Below are 17,795 nucleotides of genomic sequence, written 5' to 3' on the forward strand. Positions count from 1 at the left end.
ATCGGAGTATACTGTAAAATACCTAGGAATTTTTGTAATAACCATTTTAATACTATGCTATGCATATTTTTTTTTACAATTTTGTAATAAAGATTTTGTACAATTTTAAGGATTTACTCAAAATCACTCAAGTCACAATTTCCTGTGCAAGACTACAGACACTCACCTGTCCCATGGTCCAGCGGTGAGCTCACCACAGCCGTCTTTATCCTCAGTCCTCCCACGGCTGCGCCGGCATCTTCACTATGGGCACCCGGCTGTGACAGCTTGTGGTTTCACAGCCGGGTGCCCACTGCGTATGCAAGAGTCATGCGGCACATCCTGGATTGGTGGATGCAGTCTTCTGGGACCTGTCAGTGTCCCACAAGACTGCAGGGGGAGAGGGGGGGGGGGGGGAGAACTTCTGTTCCCGAGCGCCTTGTCACTCGGAAAGGAAGTGGGTACAGGTACCTGTCAAAACCGGGTACCTGTCAAAAATGGGCACCTGCCCCCCCCCCCCTCAAAAGTGCCAATTGTGCAAGAGGAGCGGGGGACGAGTCCTTAAAGTGGAACTTTCCATTTTGGGTGGAGTTCGACTTTAAGTAGGGAAACACTCTTGCCACAGCATTGAAGATGGCTATATATTAGGTGGACTTCACTGGTAGGATCAACAGGTAATAGTGGAAGTTTTATTTTGCTTTCCTTGGTACCTCCCTACCCCTTTCATTAAAATGTGAATGTCATTTTTAAACAACGGGTGCCCTGACTCAAGTCAAAATGTACCTAAAACTATTTATCAAACATATACAATTACAGCTGCTTAAAGTTACAGTTTACCATCCCCATTCCATCACAGTTTTTAACTCCACTGTTCAATCAGCATAGATTTACTCACCCTTGCCACAGCAATTCGTCATTGGCCAGGTCTTGCCATACACATGACGCCAAACACAGGTCAGTGGCATTAAGATAGGATAAAATAGTAAGGCTTAGCTCTGGTGGCAGCATTTCAAGATTAATAAATCCTTGTTCGCCCTTTCCTTTTCTAGCTTTCAGCAGATGGTAGAGGTCTATGCCACTCTGGGCATGTCTTCGATTGCTTATATTGTTGTCATTATCTGTGGATAGGTAGCTGTGATCTAGATATCCTTGCTGGAACTGGTGGTTTCTTGCAACTCTCCAAAGCCCTTGACCCATCTGTGAACCCTAGTAGACAAAAACATAAGCAATATTAAAACAAAATAATCACACAGGAATTCCTTGCCACGGTCTCTGTTCTATTTTATGGGAATGTCTGGGCCTTTGATTATGCAGGAAAGAGATTCTAACTTCTGATTATTGAAGGCTCTCTGCTGCCTAATTGAGCACACCTCTGACCATCAACAAAAAAATATCCATGACTCTTCATTCTAGGGCTAGAACAGTGTAGAGAGATTCTGTGCCGAGATCAGAGAGGGAAGCCGCATAGCATAGAATGGGCAGCAAGACAGACAAATTGGGCCAACACAGAGGTACTGCAAAAGCACAGCTCAATCTGATCGTATAGGTTTATGGGGAATTTATATAAAACCAGGGGAAACAGTAACTTTTGTGGAATTTGAATGTCCGCAGAGTCCAAAAAACTTGCCTCTATCAATTACTTTTTCCTCTTCAACACCGTTATTCTACTTACTATTACCAAAGCCTGGCTCCAGGAATCTGATTCTGCCTCTCCGGCTGTCCTCTCCCATGGTGGCCTCCTCTGGACTCCCCTCACCCAGATCCAGCAGATGAGAAGGAGGCAGAGTTGGAATACTCCTTTGCCCACAAAGCAACTTCAAGGTTCTTCCTACACCTCCCTCTCTGTCCCTCTGCTCTTTTGAAGTGCACTGTTTTTGTCATTTTTCTCCTGTTAGTCTGAGGGTTGCAGTTATTTACCGGCCTCCTGGCTCAGTGTCACGCTTTTGTGATGACTATGCATGGCCACCCTACTTTCTCTCCTCTGAAGTACCTGCCATCAACCTCAGTGACTTTAACATTCCAGTCAATGTTAAACACCTCAGCCACTTCTCAACTACTCAACTTAACCCTCATATTTTAACACAATTGACATAAATCCCCACTCACTCCAATAAAAACATCCTCAACCTTGTTTTTTCCCACCTCTATACTCCCTGCAACTTTTCTAACACCCCATTTCCCCTCTAAAATCTCAACCTTATTAGTTTCAGTTTCACACTCTTCCATGCCTTCAACCAGCAAACAGTTACCCGTGGAAACCTCCACCCCCTCAACTCTCTCTCTTCTTCCCTCTGCTACTGATTGCCTTTATGACAAAATTGCACCCTGTCCTGCCCAGACCTGTCCACTTTGGTCTACAACAACTTACTGTCATCCTCCCTGGATATACATTCTCCTTTCAGAGCAAGGCCTGCCCTGCTAAACCTTGCAAACAGATGACACCAAAAGTCTCAAAAGATGCAGCAGTGCTCTTGAGCCAGTGTGGTGTAAAACTCAATCCCTGTAAGACTTCACCATCTTTAAATTTGCTCTTCTCAAATACAACTTCTGTCTCCATGCTGCTAAACAAACCTACAAGACCACTCTGATCAAAACCCTCGCATCCAATCCTTGTCAACACTTTTGTACCCTTACTTCCTTACTTAACCCCCCCCCCCCCCCCCCACTGCCTTCACCCACTGAATTACGTACTGCCCAGGAGATTGCAAGAACAAGATTGACACAATTCATAATGAGATCGCCATTATCCAGCTTTCTGCTCCAACCAACATACCAGGTCCAACACCACACTCAATAGTTTCCTCTTTCGACCCTGTTACCACCGAGGAAGTTGTCAAATTCCTTTCCAAGGCCCACCTCACCACCTGTCCCCTCACAATTACTACGGCCCCCTTCCTGCTCTATCCTAAACTCTCCAACTCACATCTTCAACCGCTCCCTCTCCACTGGCACCTTTCCCTCCCAGCTAAAACATGCACTGGTTAACCCATACTTAAAAAACTCTCATTGGATCCCACCTGTTTGAATAACTTAAGACCCATTTCCCTGCTCCTGTTTGTCTCTAAGCTTCTTGAATGCCTTGTCCACAACCATATGAGTTGCCACCTCACTGACATCAACCTTCTCGATCCCTTACAATCTGGCTTCCGCCCACAACAATACACTGAGACTACCCTAAAAACACTCACTAATGACCTATTCACTGCTAAAACCAATGGCCAATACTCCATACTCCAACTCTTAGACCTTTCCACTGCCTTTGACACAGTCAACCACCCAGCCCTCCTCAAACTCCGCTCCCTTGGCATCCATGACTCTGCTCTTTCCTGGTTCTCCTCTTACCTATCCCAGTGCACTTTCAGCATCACATACAACACCAACTCCTCCACTCCTCTTCCTCTTTCTGTTGGGGTACCCAAAGGCTTCGTCCTTGGGGCCCTCCTATCCTCTCTCCACACCTCTTACCTGGGCAAATATATAACCTCCCACGGCTTCCAATATCACCTCCATGCCAACGACACCCAGACACATCTCTCATCTCCTCAGCTCACCCCTTTAATCTCCTCACTTATCACAAATTTACCAAGAGACATAACAGTATGAATGTCACACCACTTCCTCAAAATCTTTCAAAAACTGAGCTTATAATATTTCCTCCTCCCCGATTCCCCATTCATGGATTTTACCCCCAGGAACCCAGGACAAACTCATCACTAAGGGCTTGACGATTTCAGCTTTGGAAGTAAGCCCTCCACCCAGCAGTTAATCCACTGTCCACTGAGAACTTTCAACAGCCAACAGCAGCTCTCACGGGTGTGTAATACACACAGGGTGGGGAAAGCTAAGGTTCATGGGCATGGAACGCTGAAGAGGGTTTTTAGGTTAATAAAAGGTTGAACAATTTTGGTTCCTGCACTGTAAGTGTGGACCTTCATCTTACATAACATTTTACATTTTACTACCGTTAGGTGATAAGTTTCTTTATGCAACTCTTTTAAGGTGTCTACAACCAATTTCGTCTGCAGGAAAACTTTGCTAAGCATTCTTTGTGCAAGACAAAAAGTCTTTGAAGAAGAGCACCCATCTTAAGCATCATCTAAAACAGACATGTTGAATTTCACAGTGCATTGGGATTACGGAATAACATATGTAATCTTAAATTAAAAGACCCCACTTGGATAAAGTTTCCTAAATGCCTTAAAATGTCAACTCAGGCAACGTGTATTCCCTTTTTTAAGTAGAGTGAATGAAGTTCAAAAGCACTGTATAAATCTGGTAATTTGACATACACAGGGAGCTTCTGCTGTACTAGTTTTTAAAAGCTACAAGAAATTAACTTTTCAGAAAAGGTGAGGAAGACTATTTAGATTAAAGCCCAACTGAAATTTAAATTTAAATTGGCTAAACTCATTTCAGGTGCGTCAAAACAGAAGAAGGTGTGAAAAGTCTTACACAGTTTTTTCTTGAAAAAATAGCCACATTCTCGTAAGAGTGTTAAGTTCACATTTTGGAACATATAACATGTTCCAGCTCCTGCTGCTAGTTACCCTGACCCCCCCCCCCCCCCCTCAGTGTGACAGCGGGCAGGTAATATTCTCTCCGCACCCACTGTCCCTTTTTGAAAAGAGCGTGGACGTGTGGGACTTTGCTTTCAAAGCTGTATCATTCATTCACAGTTTCCTGTAAGTGAATGAACAACACACACCATCATCCACCGCAGCTAAAGGCTTGTAGTTCTTTGTAGTTAATTCACAAGCCCTACAGCTTTCAACACACAGCCCATATGAAGGTATAGGCAGAAAGCTGCAGGGCTTGTCTGCAAAAGCTTGACTCCACTGATCACGGGTGCAATGCTATTCAGGCTCCTGCAGGAAAAAAATAAAATAAATGCACATTTTTCTGCAAAAATTTGTGCATTTAATATTTTTTTTTTTTTTTTTTTTTTTTTTAGGTAAGAATGTACTTATTCTTTAATCTAACCATGCACTAATGGAATTCTGCAGGTTCAGCAGGACCAGAAGAACATTGATCAGTTTGTGGGCTACTCAACAGAAATCAATTAAACAGGGATTATATACTGGAAAATTTTCCATCAGTGGCCACTGGTCAGTGTATTCTTACAGGCCAACTTTACTCTATGTGGGGAAGCAGTGATTTCTTTACAAAGGTCCAACACACGAAGGTCCAACACACCACTCTTGATGATGTAGAGCCAGAACACTTCAATCAGCAGAGGACAGGAGATGAGCTGATGGCAGAGCTACAAGTCTCCCCAGAGGCAGCAAGGGTCTTACTCACAATGTTATTGCTTTGCAAAGCAAATTACTGTAACTGAAAGACAATGAAAAAACTTTTGGAAAAAAAACGAACTGTAGGACACTGAACGCCTTTTGAAAAATATTTGCCTTTTTAAAACTAAAGGTTTAGTTGGGTTTTAATAATGTGGAAGAGTTATGATAGATCAAAAAGCACATCAAAAAAGATACCAATTTACATTGTTATAGTATACACCTTAACAAATACTGTACATGTATTCCTGGCATAAAATGTGAAGGATTTGGCCTTATTCAATAAAAAGGTGCTAATTCTCAAAAGCAAAAATCCATAACAACCAATCAGAATCCACTATATATGAATCGGTCCTCAGCAGGGTGAATTCGGTCTGGAACAACCTCTCTCAACAACTAGTTTTGTAGCAGAAGAAAACAAACCAATACCCCTGGGTCAACTGTTTCCAATTTGACTAAAATAAAGAATAAAAAGTTCCCCCGACCCTCTAAGGAGAATAAATTATTGTTCTTGCATATGCAATTGATGTGTCCTCATCATTTGTACCATTCTAGAAATAAAAGGTTATTTTGCAAAATCTTTATACTGGTTTAAAAAAAAAAATTTAAACTGATTAAGCCAGCTTTGAGATTTTAATGTTTTCTAATTCACAACAACTAAAAATGTCCTCTTTTATGAATTTAGTTGATGATCTTTGAACTCTCCAAAACTCCTCTTTGCTTTTACAAACAAATATCCAGTGTTAGACCCCCATAATCTAAATGTGGCTGTTACAAGGGATTTATACAATGGGGTTCATTTACTAAGCCTGCGGTCACACCGGGTACGATTTATAATGGTGTGATTTAAAGCCAGACTTCAACAATTTAATACTACTTTAGCACTACTTCTGTGAGATTTGTAAAAATACGATAGAACTTCAGTGCTACTTCAGTGAGAGGGGCTGTCCATGTCAAAGGGAGGAACAAGGATGTTATGAACAAAAGTTGAACTAGCAAAGGGTTAATATTTCACTTCTTTCAGGCTTCAGTAGTGCGGATATAGAGACAGATGCGATTTGCAGCACGATTTACATTATAGTCTATGGCAGTGAAATCGTGCTGAAGTCCTGAAAAAGTAATGCATGAACTACTTCTCAAATCGCACTACTTGAAATTGTACCTATTAGGACACTGCCATTGAAACACATTAGATGCTTTTTCGGGTATGATTTGTATATCGCATGTCGTAGAAGTATCACCGGTGTGACGGGGGGCTAAAACTGGTTAGAGCAAAATCTGGTGCAGTTCTTTACAGAAACCAATCCGCTTACAGGTTTTTTTTTTTGGCAAAGCTTAATTGATCGAGCTGAAGTTAGAAGCTGATTGGCAAACCTCAGATTTTGCACTTTCCAGTTTTAGTAAATCAACCCAAATGTCTTTACTATGTTAGCAATAGATGCGTTTCCTTTTAGTGGAGGTACTACTTTAAATTTTTTAATCTGGTATTTCCAATCATCAAAGTCCTTCTTTAACCTTATTTTACCCAGATAGATTCCACATAATATACAGGATGCAATACCTTATATTTTTAAAAAATTCAAAAAGGTAAAATTTGGCTCGGTTGTCAATTTCTCAAGATTCTTCTATGATATAATCAATGTCCTACTAAATTTTGATAATTCTAAATAATTTCAGAGTAAAAATTATATTTAATTTGAAGCACTACAATTTACAACTAGGTCTATAACAACTGGGCCCAAAGCCAATCCCTGTAGTAAATCATTTGAATAGGTTTTGTGTTCAACATTCCTTTGTCTCCTTTTTTTTTTAACCTATTCATTTAAAAAGAGGAAGTAAAGCTTCCTCTGTAACTTGTACCTATATGTAAAGCCTATGATAAGGCTTACCTAAAGGTACTGTAAATATCTCCTAAACATGCACAGTTTAGGAAATATTTACTTTGCGTGCAGCCAGTGACATCACTGGCGCATGCGCTCTGAAGGAACGGCTGCCCATGCCATTCCTTCAGAGCCCTGTGCGCATGAGCAGGAGTGACAAAATCGTGGCTCCAGTCAATCAGATGGCCGGAGGACACGAACCAGGAAGGAAGACAGGTTAACATGTCGGCCGGATAAGTGTTGTGCAGGCGGTGCTGCGGGGGCTTCGTTTTAAGGCGAGTATTTCATAATGAGCTAGTATGCGATGCATATTAGCTCATTATGCCTTTGCCTTTCAGCAACCTCTTTAAAAAGGACCAGGACTATTTTGACACTTTTAGTTTACAAATAAAAACCAGTATTTTTTTTGCTAGAAAATAACTTAGAACCCCCAAACATTATACAATTTATTTTTAAGAAGAGGCCCAAGAGAATAAATTGGTGGTCGTTGCAATTTTTTATGTCACACTGTATTTGCGTAGCATTTTTTCAAATGCAGTTTTGTTAGAAAGAATACACAAATTAATTGAAAAAAAGAAAAAAAAACAACATCTTAATATTTGACCCTTTTTTTTGTAAAATATGAAAGATGATTTTACCCCAAGTAAATAGATACCCAACGTCATGCTTTAAATTTGTGCACATTTGTGGAATGGCACCAAAACGACAGTACCTAAAAATCTCCATAGGTGACATTTTAAAAATGTTTACAGAGGAGGTCAAGTGCTAGAAATATTGCTCTCGCTAGAACGAGGTTGAGGTGATAACTCACAAGTGTGGTGCAAACACCGTTTACGTATGTGGGTGTGACCAACGTGTGTGTTTGCCGCTACGTACGAGCATGGGGGGACGGGGGCGCTTAAAAAGAAGGTTTTCATTTTTATATTACAATTTTGTAATTTTTATACTGTCCCTTTATATATTTTTTTTCTTCTACTTTATTGCTGTCACAAGAAATGTAAACATTTCTTGTGACGACATTAAAGCAAAACAGGTTCTCCTTATGAAGAGATCTGGGGTCAATATGACCCCACATCACATCAAAAAAAGAGAACCCCACCAGACTCACTACCCAGCAGAAAACAGGCACTTGCAGCCACCAGGATAACCTGCACTCCACGTGCGGTGATCAGGAAGTAAAATCATCCAGGAGTCAGCACCAGGGGATGAGGAGGGGCTCCCACCGCCAAAATCGCCACCCACAGGGCTCCACTGTCATGGCCACCGCTATTTTCAATGGCAAACCACCGCAAAATGGCCGCCAGACTACACAAACATCACTGTCGTTTATAAAAACACATGCTACAACAAAATGGCGGCCCCGCGTGGCACCACAAGGCTTACAGGGACCCAGGAGGAAACCCAGGCCTCAAAAGGACAGACCATGGAAGGACGGGGGACCCTGACCGGGGCTCCAACCAGGTACAACCCCTCCCCGCACATTTTATCATCCGGTTGCTGGCAGCACACCCCCCGGCCCCTATCGCCAGCATATCGCCCTGCCCCCACCCCAGGAGGTGGACCAGACCACCCAAACAGCCCCAACATAATTGGAGGGGGAAGGGGGTAGGATGGGGGACAGATGACAAGATGGGGTGCGTGACGAGAAGGAGGGAACCCCAGGGGTCCGGCCATCCCAAGGAGGGGCCCACGTCCCCCCCAAAACACTGCAGGGGGAGAGGGGGGAACAGCTACTCACCATACCAGGAACCAGGCGGTCACCGCTCTGGACAGAACCCCTCTCCATAGAAATGGGGGGCTGTCGGCCAGGTGGAATACTGCGACTCAGGCCAAGACCCGGTCGTATGCGACCTCGCAAGGGGTTTAACTCGCAGGCCAGCCCCCGTCCAGTGGCCGACCTAGAGCAGAGGTTTGCGCACGCGCTCGCTGGCCAGACTGGGGTGACCACTGGATCTAGATTATCCAGCCCTTCGCCCAGTCCAGCAGTTAATTGTAGATCTCACAGGAAAAAAAAATTCTATCTAAAAAGAAAAAATTGCCAGGACCAAAGATCCCAGCAAGGAACTAGGGCCTTACTCTTGACTAGGCAGAAAAAAACTGGGTGCCTATAGCAGAGAGAGGGAGTATACCCCCTGGAATTGCCCATGGGAGTAGAGAGACTTTTGTTCTGCCTAGTGTCCTACTCCTGTAGGGGGCAGTGTAACCCAATGGTTACGAAGATCTGAAGCTGTCCCGTCAATGAACGAAAGAGAAATGAAAATTTTTAAACAAGTAAAGTGTATGGCCAGTTTTACAAATATGAAGCAGACATGGTAGAAAAGTTGCAGTTTACTGACAGTGCTCAGCATAAATGAGTATACCCCAACAGATTGTCAGATAATCATTTCTTTCTTTTCAGAATCAACATTTTCTATGGGACACTATACAACAAAATACTCCCACAAAATGTGAGCCATTGATTGCACCAAGATTTGTTAATTTGCACGCACACAAAAAAGTATTTTTCCTAAAAAAACAACAAATTCAAGACCATGTTGCAAAAATGTACATCCCAATAAAAGTCTTAGGAGCAAAGCTAAATTTTAGACAACACAATCCTAATTAATAAGAATTCAACTACATGCCAGTCTAATTATTCATTAAAGAAAAACCCTTCCCATTTCATGCAGTCAGCAATGGCACCACATGGAAGAGAAATGTCACAAGGCAAGAGAAAGATAATTCAATTTCTTTACACAAGAAAGGTGAAGGCAACAAGAAGATCAGCAAAGCTTTACTTATTGGTCAGAATACTGTAGAAAAAGTGATACAAAAATTTAACAAAGTTGGAACTGCAACCATCTCATAGAGACATCCAGGCCATCCACGAAAGTTCACACCGCAACAGGAGCGTCCTCTGATGAGAAGGGTTAAAAAAATGCCATGCAAGTTCCCAGCAGTTCACTAAAGAAGTAAAAAGCCAAATTGAGGTGATTGATTCCCGTGACACAATACAGTGCACACTGCAGAGGAATGGCATGCATGGGTGTTATCCACGAAGAAAGCCTCTCCTAAAGTCCATGCACAAAAAAGCCAGCCTAGACTTTGCCAGGGCCCATGCTGAAAAAGAAGACAACTACTGGGACTCTGTACTTTGAAGTGATGAGAGCAAGATTTTTTTTGAACTGATGGCTTTGAAACTGTATGGTGTCGCAAAGGTAAGGAGTACAAAGAAAAATGCATGGTCCCTACAGTGAAACATGGTGGTGGCAGTGTCCTTCTGTGGGGCTGCATGAGTGCTGCTGGAGTTGGGGAACTGCATTTCATTGATGGTATCATGAATTCACAAAATGTAATGCTCTATATTGAAAGAGAAGATACGACTATCACGCCATGCCCTTGATCGCCGTGCACGTTTCCAACAGGACAATGATCCCAAACACACATATAAGGCCACTGTTGCATTTCTGAAAAAGAACAGGGGGAAGGTGAATCCTATAGGGAATCCTGAAGAGACAAGTTGAGCATCACTCTCTATCCAGCATTTAGGCTCTAAAAGAGTTTTTGAAGAATGGAAAAAGATAGATGTTGCAATATGTCACCAATTTGTTCATTCCATGCCAAGAAGACTTGGTGCTGTCCTTACAAATCATGGAGGTCATACAAAATACTAGGGTGTACTCATCTATGCTGGGCACTGTATGACCCAATGACATATTTTGCACTATTAATGGTAATCTTTAAAAACACAGGCAGGGTGAGAGCCTTTCTGGATTCAGCAAGTATACTTCAATATTACCGGTATATATTTTTTTTAATTACAAGGTGAGTAAATAAAAAAAAAAAACCTAACTATCCAATTCCTTTTCAGGTGAAGGTGTAGAAGCGGACGGGCACAAAAAAAAAAAATAATCGATTTTGTGCCCGGAACTCCGCTTTATGCTGTGCAGTATAATTGTGCTTTTTTTGTAATTTAACTTTTTCTTTTCATGTAAAGCAGCACTAAGACTGTGTAATTACCCCCACCCCCTTGCAATACGATACATATAAAAGGTCAACAATGGAAATAAAAAATTAAATGTATATCTTTTTTTTTTTTTTTTTTTTAACATTTTTATTCTTTTGGACGGGCATTTTGTAGCATCTGTAATCAATGTTTAGTTTGAATGTAGCGCTACAACCATTGCTTTCCACACAATTTGTGTAGGCCTCTACTCTTTCACCTTCCCATCTCCTGGATGGACATACTGACAGCACCGTACTTCCTTCTGCATATGCATAGGCAATGGCCAGCTTTCTATATACATACAGATGACAAGTGTAAGTTACAGACTTTAGACCCTCTTCAGTAGTGGCAGAGCAGAGGCTTTGAGCTTTTGATTTAAAACAGAGATCAAATAGACACAACAGATAAGGGCCAATTAATAGCAATAATAGTGTAGTAGATAAGCTAGATATAAGGTTATAACACTTTATTCTCTTATACTTTACCATGAGCTGATATATCCTATCATATCACAGGCTAGACTTACACTCTCCTCATATTCATACGTTCACAGCAAATACTGAACACATTACTTCTGTTTGTCTAATTCTTCTAGTACATCTCCTAACAAATGTGTGAAATGCAGATGAAATTTAAACAAAAAGTCAAAATCCCTCTAACCCGTCTACAATATAAAGGGGCTGCATTAGCCTTTCATTCATGTGAAATGTTTATATGGGTAGACACAGTTTGACTGAAGGCCTACTAAAAATAGATCATAGGCAATCTGATCTAAAGAAAGCCAGCCAAGGCCACTAACACTGGGGTTCTGAAGAAGTGAGACGTTGTGCAGATCTCGCTGTCCTATACATTTGTGACAGCCCGGGGAGGTGAAATGAGGTAGTGGCTGTTTACATTTGAACAAGAGTACAATGCTGTTTAGATGGCAGAAGAAAAAGGTACAGTAAACAAATTAGATTGACATAGCGAATAAAATCTGAACTGGACTGAAATCGAATACACAAAATTGAGTTTCCAAAAAAAAGTCAAATCACAGCAGAGGTGGAGTGGAATTCTGAAAGCACTGTCACCCTAAGCAAATGTAGAGAAATCTCTAGGAGGAGTCTTATTACCTTCCTCAAAGATCACATAACATGGGAGTCACGGCACAACGTTTCGACGGATTGTAGTCCATCTCTATCTGGCTGCAGTCACTGTTCGGCCAATAATTTATCAGACTCCTTCATTTTTTTTCAGATTAGAAGTTTGTAGTGCTAACACCTATGTAGGGGTACTGAGTCGGTGATCGGAGAACTTATGCTGGCCAAACACAACTTCAATTTGGGCCGATTTAGCCAGACATTTGAGCCATGTGTGGCCAGCATAGGTCTTCAAATGCCAAACCCCTACATAAGAGGCCTTTCACACGGGCTGTTTGCATTCTGAAGAGCAAGGTGGATGGCAGGTCTGAGCCCACTCCGACTACGCAGAGTGCATATGGACAGACTCCGCTCTGCTCTATAAGCGACCAGGAGTAAACAAACTCCACTTTTTGTTTACACCTGGCTGCCTCTAATCCAGTCAGTCAAAAAATGGAAGAGGACACAGTCCTACATTTTCTTTAGCGGGCATGATCGGACCTGGGGGTAGGCAGGTGTAAACAAACACATGTCCCTTAACTCCCTCGGTTCATAGGAATGCATGGACCTTCCGATCAGGTCTACCTAAAAAACTGACAGGCGAACCTGAACGGATCGCCCACGTGAAAGGGCACTAAAAGTGGAACCCCCAACCCTAAATTGAGATCAAAGCCTGACTGCATGTGTATTGCAAAACAGATGATGCAACACTTACTTCAAACCACAATCAGTAGTGTAGCTCTACAGCTGCTTAGTGTGCGTTCATGCTCTCTTCTAGTGGTTTCCCCTCACTGGCCGGTTAGGATGTCCCTCATTCTAGGCTCTGTAAAAAAAAATGTTTTTAAAAATTATAGATATACACACACATATCTTGCAACGTGGGACTAAACCCTTACTTTGAAGTGATAGCCCAGTATTTCCTGCTGTATCTCTGGTGTTTTATTTTACAAAAGGTGGACTTATCTGAAGAAGAACTCCAGGCATCGTATATTTTTACATAGATGCATTGGTCCAACTTAGACAATGTCGGACATCACCGTCCTGCTTCTTCACCTCATGTAATCCAAAAACACTGCATTCTTTGGTGCCCTTACCAAGCTGCCAATGTCCTATGTTTACAATACATCAAGCCGGTCACTAAGCATAGGACCAGGATGCAAGTGGACATACATTAGTGATTTCCAGGGGCATCACCCAGGTATGGTATACATAAGGTTACATTGTTCCAAGCTGGATCAATTAAATTATGGAAAACAATGCCGTGTTTGGAATTCTTTATAGGTAGAAAGGATGTAGCCACTGCAACCCAGCAGTCTGTTTGCCTACACCAGTGGTCCTCAACTCCGGTCCTTAGGGGCCCACTAACAGGCCAGATTTTAAGTATTACCTTGGGGAGATGCAGACTAGAATACTGCAATCACTGAGCAGCAAATTATATCACCTGGGATGTATTTCAGTTATCTTGCAAACATGGCCTGTTAGTAGGCCCTGTAGGGCAGGGTTGAGGACCACTGGCCTACACAACACGGTCTTCTGGCTTGCTATAGTGGACCTTGGTAGGCAAGGGGGATGATTTGGAAACATAAAAACTCCAGCAGGCTTTTATTAATGTCTATGTTCCTGTTTGGGAGCTCTCACCTTGCTTTCTGTCAGGGAATGAGTTTTCAGATGGGAAATGGTTAGAATATACAGTATGTCTGATTTTTATCGGTGTCTGTGTCTTCCTGTTCTAGGAGACAAACTTTCCCTTTTTTCTTGTTCTGGTGTCACAGGAACACAAAGCAAACTGAACTTTCACCGATTGGGTCAAAGACAGCAAAACTCTATCATAAATTCTAACTCATCCACACCCTATAATAAAAAATAAAAATAAATGTTTATCTGGGGTTGGGCATTATGGCTATGTCCTATAGCTATTAATACATAGAACAGCAGCACTAAGGTGTGCTAAATTAAATCAATACAACAACATATGAATAGTGAATAGCAAATAATACTGAATTCAGTGTAAAACAGTTGTGCAAAAAAGTCCAATACAGTGATGTATCAAATCTTCAATAAAAAGTGCAGTGCAATCGGAGACCAGAAAAAGGATTGCAACCACCAACACCCTCCAACACATGCCTATTACCAGATCAACAGGACCATGGATATAGCTGCACCGGCTTTAGATATACATGTTCAGGGTTTGCTCCCCCAATTTTTTGCTTGTTTATTATGTATTCGGTCTGACCAGACTTCTGAGGTTGAGCACCCCACCCCCCACACACACCTGTATTCTATCAGTGTCCACTATCAAGTAGATATAGGAGGAGTCCCTTGTAGTGCATTAGCACATCTCTCCCAGCAAGGAGTGTTGTCTCCAAGGTTAGAGAGGCTGGATTCACCCCTTTTTTATGGATAGTGTAGAACCCACTGATAATGGGGTACTTTGACGTAGTGGTGGGCTTGAGCACGATATGGCCATATGGTGGGACCAAATCCCCATTTTTATTTATGGATTGTCTCCATATTTGATAGTCATTTCTTTTGCATGTGTGCGCTATTCTTTTTTAACATACATGTCGCTTGGTTCATAGCTGCACCGGTTTTAGATATACATGTTCAGGGTTTGCTCCCCCAATTTTTTGCTTGTTTTTTAGGACCATGGATATAGATGATCATCACAGGTGGAAGAGTTGATAAGAGGTATTGGATTCCATATGGACTCGAGAATAAAATAAATAAATAAGCAATGTTTGTTAGCCGACAGCTTGCTGGAGCGATACCATTGTACATGCCTTATTTTGACCTTCAAAAAAGGTAATTGTAGCCATCTACTTTTTTACAATATACATTATATTGGAGTTTGATGGACTTCATTATGGGAGCTTTTTTATTTATTTATTCTCAAATCCATATGGGATCCAATACCAGTTGTCAACTCTTCCACCTGTGATTGTCATCCATATCCATCTGCCTACTCTAGCTCATTTGACTATTATAATTTATGGTCTTGTTGATCTGGTAAGGAGGCTTATGTTGGAGGGTGTTGGTGGTGGCGATCCTTTTAGTCTCCAATTGCACTGCACTTTTTATTGAAGATTTGATACATCTCTCTATTGGACTTTTTTTGCACAACCGCTTTACACTGAATTCAGTATTTGTTCATCACTATTCATATGTTGTTTTATTTATTTATTTAATTTAGCACACTTTAGCGCTGCTTTTCTATGTATGAATTGTTATTGGACTGGTATCACAGTTTTTGTAGTAGCTGCTCATAGATTATTAGAATATATATATATATATATATATATATATATATATATATATATATATATATATATACATACACACACACACACACACAGTATCTCACAAATGTGAGTACACCCCTCCCATTTCTGTAAATATATTATTATACCTTTTCATGTGACAATGCTGAAGGAATGACACTTTGCTACAATGTAAAGTAATCAGTGTACATCTTGTATTAGGCCCCTTTCACAAAGGGGAGTCTGTCTGCGGACTCAGTTTTTCTCAGCGGGGGGGTCGATCCACTGATCCCCCGCTGAGCAGGCGGATGGCTGCTCTGTCTCCACGCTGTGGGCGGAGACAGAGCTGTCAGGTCCCCGCTGTTCTCTATGGGGGAATCTGATGGGAACGGACCGTCTGTCCGTTCTCATCCGATCCGATGGATGGATGGAAAATATGGTTTCTATCCGTCCAGATTTGACGGATCGGATGTCAGTGGACATGTCTCAGCTAACATTCGATGCCCCATAGAGATGCATGGGGCATCCGTTCAGATCCGCCTGAAAAATGGACAGGCGGATCTGAACGGTCCGCCTGTGTGAAAGGGGCCTAACAGAGTAAATTTGCTGTCGCCTCAAAATAACTCACCACACAGCAATTAATGTCTAAACTGCTGGCAACAAAAGTGAGTACACCCCTAAATCAAAATGTCCAAATTGGGCCCAATTATCCATCCCCCCCCCCGATGTCATGTGACTCGTTCATTTTACAAAGTCCCAGGTGTAAATGGGGAGCAGGTGTGTTCGATTCAATGTTATCGCTCTCATACTGGTCACTGGAAGTTCAACATGGCACCTCATGGCAAAGAACTCTGAAGATCTGAAAAAAATACAGCGGTTTAACAGGACAGGTTCCACTCAGAACAGGCCTCATCTTGGTTGACCAAAGAGGTTTAGTGCACGTGCTCAGCATCATATCCAGAGGTTGTCTTTTGGATAATAAATAAGTGTATGAGTGCTGCCAGCATTGTTGCAGTGGTTGAAGGGGTGGGGGTCAGCCTGTCAGTGCTCAGACCATACGCCGCACACTGCATCAAATTGGTCTGCATGGCTGTCATTCCAGAAGGAAGCCTCTTCTATAGGTCATGCACAAGAAAGCCAGCAAACAGTTTGCTGAAGACAAGCAGACTAAGGACATGGATTACTGGAACCATACCCTCTGGTCTCATGAGACCAAGATATACTTATTAGGTTCAGATGGTGTCAAGCCTGTGTGGCAACAACCAGGAAAGGAGTACAAAGACAAGTAGGTCTTGCCTACAGTCAAGCATGGTGGTGTGAGTGTCATTGTCTGAGGCTGTACGAGTGTTTCCGACATTAGGGAGCTACAGTTCATTGAGAGAACCATGAATGCCAACATGTACTGGGCCATACTGTAGCAGAGCATGATCCCCTCCCTTCAGAGACTGGGCCGCAGGGCAGTATTCCAACATAACGACCCCAAACACACCTCCAAGACGACCATTGATTTGCTAAAGAAGCTGAGGGTAAAGTTGATGTACTGGCCAAGCATGTCTCCAGACCTAAACCCTATTTGAGCATCTGTGGGGCATCCTCAAGAGGAAGGTGGAGGAGCGCAAGGTCTCCAACATCCACCAGCTCCGTGATGTTGTCATGGAGGAGTGGAAGAGGACTCCATTTGCAACCTGTGAAGCTCTGGTGAACTCCATGTTAAGAGGGTTAAGGCAGTGCTGGAAAAAAAATGATGGCCTCACAAAATATTGACACTTTGGGCCCAATTTGGACATTGTCACTTAGGAGTGTACTCACTTTTGTTGCCAGCGGTTTAGACTAAAATGGCTGCTTGTTGAGTTATTTTGAGGGGACAGCAATCTCACACTGTTATACAATCTGTACACTCACTACTTTACATTGAAGCAAAGTGTCATTTCTTCAGTGTCGACACATGAAAAGATATAATAAAATATTTACAAAAATGTGAGAGGTGTACTCACTTTTGTGAGATACTGTATATATAATTTTTTTTTTTTTTTTTCTGAGCGCAGATTTATTCTGTTTTTGAAGTCCTATAGCTAGAATCTGTCAGCACTAGTCAGAGATTATGTGTTGCTACCACACAGTCTTCATACTTTTCCTAAGATGCCGGGTTTTTCGTTTAGAGAAGGAGTCAGCCCATGTTGTCAAGTTCTATTCTGCACAATAAAGTGAAAAAAAGAAAGACCGACATGACTGCTTTACGCGGCATCCCTCAGACAGGAAGCCGTCTGGAGAATTTCAGCTTGAGCGGT

General features: G+C 42.1%; 1 long non-coding RNA gene across 1 annotated transcript in view; it reads right to left on the minus strand.

Annotated features, from left to right (window-relative positions):
• Window positions 1–880: 880 nt before the first annotated feature.
• LOC309545977 overlaps window positions 881–17,795 on the minus strand; it is a 47,615-nt gene continuing 30,700 nt past the window's right edge. The window contains exons 2-3 of the long non-coding RNA XR_014224917.1: window positions 12,966–13,073; window positions 881–1,185 (exon numbers count right to left, since the gene is read on the minus strand). This is a non-coding gene — a long non-coding RNA (uncharacterized lncRNA). The remainder of the gene's footprint in view (window positions 1,186–12,965; window positions 13,074–17,795) is intronic.

This window comes from Pelophylax lessonae (genome assembly GCF_965119305.1).
Source record: "Pelophylax lessonae genome assembly, chromosome: 1".
NCBI classification, from domain to species: Eukaryota; Metazoa; Chordata; class Amphibia; order Anura; family Ranidae; genus Pelophylax; species Pelophylax lessonae.